This window comes from Oryx dammah, unplaced genomic scaffold, assembly GCF_014754425.2.
Source record: "Oryx dammah isolate SB20612 unplaced genomic scaffold, SCBI_Odam_1.1 HiC_scaffold_3, whole genome shotgun sequence".
NCBI lineage: Eukaryota > Metazoa > Chordata > Mammalia > Artiodactyla > Bovidae > Oryx > Oryx dammah.
The window spans coordinates 109,678,954-109,689,088 of NW_024070187.1; the positions used below are offsets into that span (position 1 = coordinate 109,678,954).

General features: G+C 47.5%; 1 non-coding gene across 1 annotated transcript; it reads right to left on the reverse strand.

Moving 5' to 3' along the window:
- Positions 1 to 6,269: 6,269 nt before the first annotated feature.
- TRNAC-GCA lies at positions 6,270 to 6,342 on the reverse strand. The gene has a single exon. It is a non-coding gene; the product is annotated as a tRNA-Cys (tRNA).
- Positions 6,343 to 10,135: the final 3,793 nt, after the last annotated feature.

The following is a 10,135-nucleotide window of genomic DNA, read 5'->3' on the forward strand; positions in this document are numbered from 1 at the left end:
GTTCCTTGACCATCGATATCAGTAACCTTTATCACCATCATCATCACCATCTTTGTAAACTTCAGTATCATCACCATCACCACGCCTGGTATTTCTTGAATTCCTACCAAAAACCAGTCATTGTTATCTACTTTAATAATTCATGTAATTCTCATTACTCTCCTCATTACTATCTCATACTGTCTCATCCTCATTACTGTCTAATCTTTGCAGAAAATCAAGGCTTGATAAGGTTAAATCACTTTTTTCAAGGTTGCCCAGTTAGTCATGGAGGGGAAGTGTTGCAGCTAGGTGGACTGACTCTAGAGTTGGGGTGCCTTCCCATCTGCTGCACTAAATAAGTCCCCAGGAATGTTAAAAACAACAACAACAACAACTCGGATTCTGTTCTAGAAACCTCTGAACTCATCCCCGCTTCCTCTTTCCACTTTCTCAGTCTTAGATCTCCAGCCCTACACGCCACCTACCATTTATGTTTTTGCTTCTCCGTTACACTTTGACTCTCTTGTCTCAAACCGGGCTCCTCTTTTTTCTACACTTGCATCTGTCCTCCTCACCTCAGCACACTTAAGGACACGTGTCAGGGTAACATGCTTTCTATCACTCCTTTCCAGAGCGGACATTGTTGGACCCCTATTCAGACCCCCTGAGCCCTGTAGGTGGGAATTAGACTTACAGCTTGAATCCTTCCAGGTGTGCAAATGAGCGTGCAGTATTACCAGCATCAAGGTGCTGTTTTGCTTTCCATAGCTGAGGCCCCCATGGGTTTTGGAGAAGCCTGATATGGATGGTTGAATCTTGGGGTGTTTGTTTTTCTTTTTATAGAAATGTTGAACGCATGTATCCTTTGTCATGAAATACCGGGTTATGGATGTCTCACTTTAGCTCCAGAGAATACATTTGACCAAAGTTTTATCGAAGAAAGAGACAAAAGGAAAGAAAGGAAGAAAGAAAACCCTCTCTGTAGTGTTTCACACTTCTGTCCCAGTTCACTCACCATAACAACCCACATCCCGAGACAAGAAGTCCAGCATTATGAAGAGAGCAAGCTTGCTAAAGCGGCTTTTGTTCCTAGTTCAGCTTTGGAATTCATCCTTCGTCCTTCTTTGTGTAGGTCCCAGAATTTTATGATACCTCCCTTCCCTACCCAATGAGCTCTGATAGGTTTCCAGATGGATCCAGACCTTACCAGTTATCTTTTATTGAGGATTATCCCTTGAGTTACCACCTCTTCCCACCATGTCCAGCAACAGCAGGTTAGACAAGTGTCCAAACAACATAAATCTGGTCAACCGGAGGAAAAGGAGGCAGACGTTGTGATCCATGCAGTTACACAAGGACCCATGCTCAGAGAGGCCCACGCTTGGTCTAATTCCTCTGTCTTTAAATTCTTAATTTTGGGGCAAGGAGCTCAGCACTTTAATTTTTCACTGGGACCTGCAAATTATGTAGCTGGCCCTGACTGGAAGTAAAGCATTCCAAGACAAACTGGGTCTTGGTCTGTCTAAGATGGCCCTGTTAATATGTAAGAAACAGATGATAGAGTGTCTTGGGTGATGCAGGTTGCTGTGACTGAGCTCAATGGCTCTGCTGGGTGGATAGACATTGCTAATTTGGGTGTGGTTCCGGGTTGCTTCCCTGGTAGTTCAGTTAGGAAAGAATCTGCCTGCAAAAGCAGGAGACCTGGGTTCGATTCCTGGGTTGGGAAGATCCCCTGGAGAGGGAAATGGCAACCCACTCTGGCATTCTTGCCTGGAGAATCCTATGGACAGAGGAGCCCAGCAGGCTACAGTCCTTGGAGTCACAAAGAGTCAGACACTACTTGGTGGCCAAACCACCACCACCACCAGGGTGGCATAGTCTGGAAGCTCCATCCCCTGGCTTTCCTGGAGATTCTATTAATATGAGTGCTTTTTGCTTAAGCTGGAGTGGTTCTGTTGTTTGCAGTTGAGAATCCCAACTGACAAGCTCCCAACTCTAACTGAAGCCCTCCCCAGCCAAAGGCGAAGGGGAGAGATGTCTTGGCTCACCATGTCTGCACATGAGGTTGTTATTATTCTTTTTTTTAAACTTTTTATTTTGAAATGGGGTACAGCTGATTAACAATGTTATGATAGTTTCAGGTAAACAGTGAAGGGACTTAGCCATACATACACCTGTGTCCCTTCTCCCGTAAAATCCGCTCCCGTTGCTTATGAGGTATCTCAGTGATGAAGGAGGGGATTCTTACATGAAACGGCAGCTCTCGGCAACATGGCCAGACTTGGATGGAGTGGCTTGTCTGGCCCAGGCAACATCCTGCTGCCTCTTGCTGTGCACTCTTTCCAACCTGCGGTGGAGACAGCGGCACCAAGTTCATCACTACACTTCAGCTGCTCGTGCCTTGAACCACCATCTCTTCTTAAATGAATCTCACTAACTCTCTTGTCCCTCCCCCATCGAAAAGAAAGATTACTGTCTTAGTCCATTTTGGCTGCTGCTATAACTAAATACTACAGACTGGGTGCGTGCTAAGTTGCTTCAGTCATACCCAACTCTTTGCGATCCTGTGGACTGTAGCCCGCCAGGGTCCTCTGTCTTTGGGATTCTCCAGGCAAGAACACTGGAGTGGGTTGCCATTTCCTCCTCCAGCAGATCTTCCTGCCCCAGGGATCGAAGCTGCATCTCTTAGGTCTCCTGCGTCGGCAGGTGGGTTCTTTACCACAGTACCACACTGGGTAACTTAAAAACAGCAGAAATTTATTTCTCATAGTGCTGGAGGCTGAGAAGCCCAAGATCAAGGTGCCAGAAAAGTCACATTCTGGTGAGGGGCCTCATCCTGGGAGATAAGCCAGCGGACACCTGCTGTGTCCTCACATGGAAGGAGGAGGTTGGGCTCTCTCTGGAGTCTCTTTTTTAGACACTAATCTCATGTATTGGGACTCCACCTTCAAGGCTTACATGTCCCCAAACCATCACTTCAGCCATTAGGATTTTAATGTTTTGGGACTGAGTCTGGGGGTGGGGGGACACAAACATTTAGACCACAGCAGGCACTGATGCCCAAGTCAACTCAGAACACTTCACAGCTCATCAATCCTGCATTTTACCCCTTCTCCTTAGAAGATTCAACCAAAGTCCACCCACAAAGTGGTCTGGGTCTCCCTTTATGCTCACAATGCTCTAAGCCTCTGTTCCACATCTCTAAGCCTCTGCTCCACGTCTTTGCTAGTTATCTCCTGCCCACCATTTGGATCTCAGCTCAAGGCTTGCTTACTCCCCGAAGCTTTCCCTGACCACCGTTCCCAGTCTAGGTCAAGTTCCAAGTTCTTTTCCTTATTTCAGTTTGTAATTATACATTTATCACTGTCAATATTGATTAACATCTGTATCTGCCCTCTCACAAGGCCAGGGAACAGTGCCGTGCTTAGTTGCTGAGTCATGTCCGACTCTTTGCAACCCCATGGACTGTAGCTCACCAACCTCCTCTGTCCATGGAGATTCTCTAGGCAAGAATATTAGAGTGGGTTGCCATGCCCTCCTCCAGGGAATCTTCCCAGCCCAGAAATAGAACCCAGGTCTCCCACATTGCAGGCGGATTCTTTACCAGCTGAGCTAACAGGGAAGCCAGCCAGGGACCAGAGGTGACATGAAAAGTAATTAACCATCACTGTGTCACAGGCTTGACCAATCAGAGCAGACACTAGATGCTTTAATCAGGAAAACCATTAGCTTTAGCAACAGCAGCCATGGAGGGATGGGGTTAACTCTGTTCATTGTATCTTCAGCCTCTGGCCCAGTGCTTAACAAGTAAAAGGTGCTCAGTAGGATTTCCCTGGTAGTACAATGGATTGGAGCCATGAAATTAAAAGGCGCTTACTCCTTGGAAGGAAAGTCATGACCAACCTAGACAGCGTATTAAAAAGCAGAGACATTACTTTGTCAACAAAGGTCTGTTTAGTCAAGGCTATGGTTTTTCCAGTGGTCATGTATGGATGTGAGAGTTGGACTGTAAAGAAAGCTGAGTGCCGAAGAATTGATGCTTTTGAACTGTGGTGTTGGAGAAGACTCTTGAGAGTCCCTTGGACTGCAAGGATTTCCAACCAGTCCATCCTAAAGGAGATCAGTCCTGAATAGTCATTGGAAGGACGGATGCTGAAGCTGAAGCTCCAGTACTTTGGCCACCTCATGTGAAGAGCTGACTCATTTGAAAAGACCCTGATGTTGGGAAAGACTGAAGATGGGAGGAGAAGGGGATGAGAGAGGATGAGATGGTTGGATGACATTGCCAACTCAATGGAAATAGGTTTGGGTTGGTGATGAACAGGGAGGCCTGGCGTGCTGTGGTTCATGGGGTCGCAAAGAGTCGGATACGACTGAGCGACTGAACTGAACTGAACAGTGGATAAGAATAGCCTGCCAATGCAGGGACCTGATGGGTTCAATCTGTGTTCAACTACTGAGCCCAAATACTGCCACTACTGAAGCTCAGGAGCTTAGAGCCTGTGCTCCACAACCAAAGAAGCCACCGCAACGAGAAGCCTGTGCCCTGCAGTGCAGAGTCGCCCCATCCTGCGCAACTAGAGAAAACCTCACAGCAGTGAAGACCTAGAGCAACCAGAAAGAGTGAGACAATGCATTTTAAAAAGATGTTCAGTAGAAATCCCCATGAGTGAATGATTGTTCTCTGTTGTTGATCCTAGATTTGCTCCACAGCTTTTTCGGACCTAATGTGTTGGACCCGTTGTGACTTCCTAGCCTGCCCTGACTCAGGACATGGACACCAGTTAGCCTTGCCTCCTGAAGCTCCCGGTCATGCTTTCCAACTTCCAGGCCAAACAGACACTCAGGCACCAGGTGGAAGAGTGAATGCCTTCCTTCAATCCAGGACCCTCTGGGGGCCACCGTGTGATGGGACACCAGCCTGACAGGGAGTGGAGGGAGGTTGGAACAAGGTCAAGCTCAGAATGGGTGAAGTGAGCAGAGTATGGCAAGAAAGATAGCGGAGAAACAAAATCCAAGAAGAACTGGAATGATGTAGAATGTTTATGTTGTGGCCACTGCTATGAATCATAAGAGTGATGTCAGTGTCTTAGAGCGGCTGTGCCCAGCTAGGCTTCCCTCAAGGCTCAGCTGGTAAAGAATCTGCCTGCAGTGCAGGAGACCTGAGTTCGATCCCCTGAAGGGAAGATCCCCTGGAGAAGGGAAAGGCTACCCACTCCAGTATTCTGGCCTGGAGAATTCCATGGACTGTATAGTCCATGGGTTGCAAAGAGTCTGGCACAACTGAGTGACTTCTTTCACGTTCACCCAGTGGGCACCATCAGACCAAGGACTTGCCATGAGCCACACGTGTCCTGCTCTCTCACTCCATGTATCTTGAGTGGGTTGGTCTCTCTGTGCTGATATCCTTTCCTGCTCTGCCATCTCTTTGTCATATTTTAAGCCCCTTAGGCCTTGGGGCTTCCCAGATCATTCGGTGGTAAAGAATCTGCCTGCTAAGGCAGGAGACAGGGGTTCAATCCCTGGGTCAGGTAGATCCTCTGGAGAAGGGAATGGCAACCCACTCCAGCATTCTTGCTTGGAAAGTCCCATGGAAGGAGGAGCCTGGTGGGCTATGGTCCATGAGGTCGCAAAGAGTCAGACACAACTGAGTGGCTGAGCACACACGCATACACCTTAAGCATCACCTTGTAGGGGGCAAAACTTTCCTCCCTGAGATGTCTCTTTGGCATGTGGATTATTTTGAGCTGAAAAGAATCAAGACCCAAAAGAGTCGGGAAGAAACCTTGAAACTCCTCCTAACTGCCTAAAAGAGTTTAGATGGAGGGAGTTCCCTAGAATAGAGCTATCACCAGAGACATCTGCAAAGATCTGGGCTCGGTGGGGCTGGGGGAACTCGACAGGGCTTAGAAATCAGAGCCCACTCTGTGACCCACTGTCTCTGCATGACCCATTGTCTCTGTGTGACCCAGCAAATATGTGTTTACCAGACATTTGCTTGGCTATTCATGTGAATTGCATTTTTACCCTTTGTGGTTCCCAACCACTACCCCCCACATCCTCTTTCATCTTTAGCTGAAGATGTTATTCAAAGTGAAGGCTTCAATTATTTTGGTGAGTGCCTTAGTTTATCTGGATCTCTCCCATGTATACTAAAGAAAGTGAAATTGCTTAGTAGTGTCCAACTCTCTGCGACCCCACGGACTGTAACCTATCAGACTCCTCTGACCATGGGATTCTCCAGGCAAGGATACTGGATTAGTTTGCCATTTCCATCTCCAGGGGATCTTCCTGACCCAGGGATCGAACCTGGGCCTTCTGCATTGCAGGCAGACACTTTACCATCTGAGCCACCAAGGATATATACGAAACTTCTGTTTGATTGTCTCCCGTTACTCCGTCTCACATCGATTCAGGTTTTAGTCTGACCAGAAGCGTCTAGAAGGGTAGAGGAAAATCTCTTCCTACCGACAACCTTCTAAGCCGTCTGGTTCCTCTGCCACCAGGGCCTTGGTTGCTCTTTGCTGCCCCAGCCCCTGTGAATCTTCCTGACACGGCCCATCTGCCCTGTCTCGTCATCACTGGACCTGTGTTTTTTTCTGAAGACATGCATCGTTTCCTCCCGAGCTCAGCCTCGGCTGGGTGAAGTGGACGCTTCACGTGTGGCTTCATTGAGAAAGTAGAGTTGTGAATGAACTGGCTTCAGAGAAGAAAACACAGGATGGGTGATTCATTGATTTGCATTTAATGTAAATTTTGTTGGAGGAGATCAGGGATGGTACAAGGGAAGATTACAAGCGTCGCGTATCACTTTTCTTCCTTTTTAAAAAAAAAAACAAACAAAAACCCTTTTTTATTTGGCATCAGAGTATAAGCCGATTCCCTGGTGGCTCAGGGGTAAAGAATCTGCCTGCAATGCAGGAGAAGCGAGTTCGATCCTTGAGTCGGGAAGATCCCCTGGAGAAGGAAATGGCAACCCACTCCAGCGTTCTTGGAAACTCATGGACAGCCTGGGAAAACTCATGGACAGAAGAGCCTGGCAGACTACGACCCATGGGGTCGCAAAGAGTCAGAGACGACTGAAGCGGCTGCGTCTGCGCGCAAAGCCGATGAACAGTGTTGTGACAGTTTCAGGTGGACAGTGAAGGGACTCAGCCCTACACACACCTGTGCCTGTTGTCCCTCGCACCCAGGCGGCCGTGTGACACTGAGCAGCGTTCCCTGTGCTGCGCGGCCGGCTCTCGTTGGCTATCCACTTTAAATAGAGAGATATCGTAGCACATCCCTCATAGGCGGAATCTAAAAAGAACACGATGGGAAGGAAATTATTTACAAAACAAAAACAGGTTCACACACTTAGAGAGTAAACGTATGCTTGGGGGGCGGGGGGATGGGAAGAAGGGATAGTTATGGACTTGGGGTTTGACATGTACACACTGCTGTATTTGAAAGGCATATTTATGCTCTACTTCAATGAAACGTGTGATCTACTCTAGTGTGGGTGAGGGGAGCAGCAGGGAGCATGACAAGAGGCCTAAGGATTTGGGGTTCCTAGAAAGGAAAAGAAAGACCCCTCCTGACTTGCAGTTCAGCTTGTCTCAGGGCCAGCCGGCTTCTCAGGCTAATCCCATGGAAACCCGGCCAAGGGCATCCATCAGGCCGGGCTTGGAGAACACAGCATCCACTGCCTTTGGGTTGCCTGGGTAACCAGTGGATTTGCACAGTCTCTCACAGCACGCTGGTCTGTGACTTAATTAGATGTTGTCATTTTGAGCTCCATGGAAAAGAAAGGGATTTATTAAAAAATAATAATAACATTACTTTTTTCTGAATACAAAAACAAGGACAATGGCTCCCTTGAAAAACTTTGAATGATACAGAAGATTAATGTAAAAGGCAATATGGGTCTTCTCTCATACTATATGCACCATAACAGATTTTTCTCTACGTAGATTCAAACACATTTCTGTCCTAGTTGCTAAGTAGCATCTGACTCTTTGTGACCCTATGGACTGCAGCCAAGCAATCTTACAGGCCAGGTGAGGGGTGGGGGTGGGGTGGGGGTCACAGAGTATGTGGCCAACTCGTGCACGATTCTCTGATCCGTTGATGGTGACATAACGGGTCAGTGTCATAACGATAATTCACATTATCAGTCTTGAGGCTCCAGGAGGCCTGGGCTATGGGCTCAGGGTCATCAAGTAATTAGCATCTCCCATTGGTGGGGGTTTTAGGATCTGAAAAAACAGCTCAGAAAATGTGCATCAGATACTGTCACCACGTACTTCAGTTCAGTCGCTCAGTCATGTTCGACTCTTTGTGACCCCCATGAATCGTGACATGCCAGGCCTCCCTGTCCATCACCAACTCCCAGAGATTACCCAAACCCATGTCCATTGAGTCAGTGATGCCACCCAACCATCTCATCCTCTGTCATCCCCTTCTCCTCCTGCCCTCAATCTTTCTCAGCATCAGGGTCTTTTCAAATGAGTCAGTTCTTCACATCAGGTGGCCAAAGTATTGGAGTTTCAGCTTCAACATCACTCCTTCCAATGAACATTCAGGACTGATTTTCTTTGTAATAGACTGGTTGGATCTCCTTGCAGTCCAAGGGATTTTCAAGAGTCTTCTCCAACACCACAGTTCAAAAGCATCAATTCTTCAGTGCTCAGCTTTCTTTATAGTCCAACTCTCACATCCATACATGACTACTGGAAAAACCATAGCCTTGACTAGATGGACCTTTGTTGGCAAAGTAATGTCTTTGCTTTTTAATATGCTGTCTAGGTTGGTCATAACTTTCCTTCCAAGGAGTAAGCGTCTTTTAATTTCATGGCTGCAATCAACATCTGCAATGATTTTGGAGCCCCCAAAAATAAAGTCAGCCACTGTTTCCCCATCTATTTGCCATGAAATGATGGGACCAGATGCCATGATCTTTGTTTTCTGAATGTTGAGCTTTAAGCCAACTCTTTCACTCTCCTCTTTCACCTTCATCAAGAGGCTCTTTAGTTCCTCTTCACTTTCTGCCATAAGGGTGGTGTCATCTGCATAGCTGAGGTTATTGATATTTTTGCCAGCAATCTTGATTCCAGCTCATGTGGTGGGGGTTTTAGGATCTGAAAAAACAGCTCAGAAAATGTGCATCAGATACTGTCACCACTATTTCAGAGAATGAAAGCAGAGCGCATGGGAGGGGAGTCTGACCCGGGAAGGCCCACAGGGTCCTGCTGAGGTTGTTACCTGTGCCCTCTTCTGATGGGTTGGTGGTGAGGTAAGTAGGAGTCCGCATCATCGACCTTCATGTGCCAACTGGTCTGGGGTCTACGTGCTTGCAGGCAGCATCTATGGTTAATCGTTCACTTCTCCCACCTGGAGGGAGTTTCAGTGTCTGCAAAATAGCTCAAAGATATTGATTATTGTGTGTATTGATGGGGAAGCAGGACCTTACCCTATTGTTTCTCTTGACTGTTTGCTTTTCCTGGTCTCACATCCCCTCCCTTCCCTAATGAATAACTGCTTGAATCTGCCCAGTGGAACTCAGGGAAGGTCATAGAGGCTGAATGAAGCCTATTTCCCATAATCAAAGAAATGGGGGTCCCAGGAAGGCTGTGTGCCCAGGAGCCCCAAAAGCCTAAGCCCCCAAGGCTTGGTATCATTTGTGATTAGTTTGCCAAAGTGGGTCACATAACTCAGGAAACCTGTCCACAGATTATCATTTAATAAAAAGGCTGTGACCCCGGGTGGGTCAGTGGTAAAGAATCCGCCTGCCAATGCAGGCAATGAAGGTGATGCATGTTCAATCCCTGGGTCAGGAAGATCCCCTGGAGAAGGAAACAGCAGCCCACTCCAGTACTCTTGCCTGGGAAATCCCATGGACAGAGGAGCCTAGTGGGCTACAGTCCATGGCATCACAGAGTTGGGCACGACTTAGTGACTAAATAACAACAATAAAACTCAGGAACAGTCAGACGGAAGAGCTGCAGAGACAAGGGACAGGAAAAAGGCATGGAGCTTCCAAGCTCTCTGCAAGCCCCGCTTCTCCCACACCTCCATGGGTTCAATAACCTGGAAGCTCTCCTTTGAGGTTTTCATGAAGCCTTCCTTACCTAGGAAGGCATGATTGATTAATCATTGGCCATTAGTGATTGAA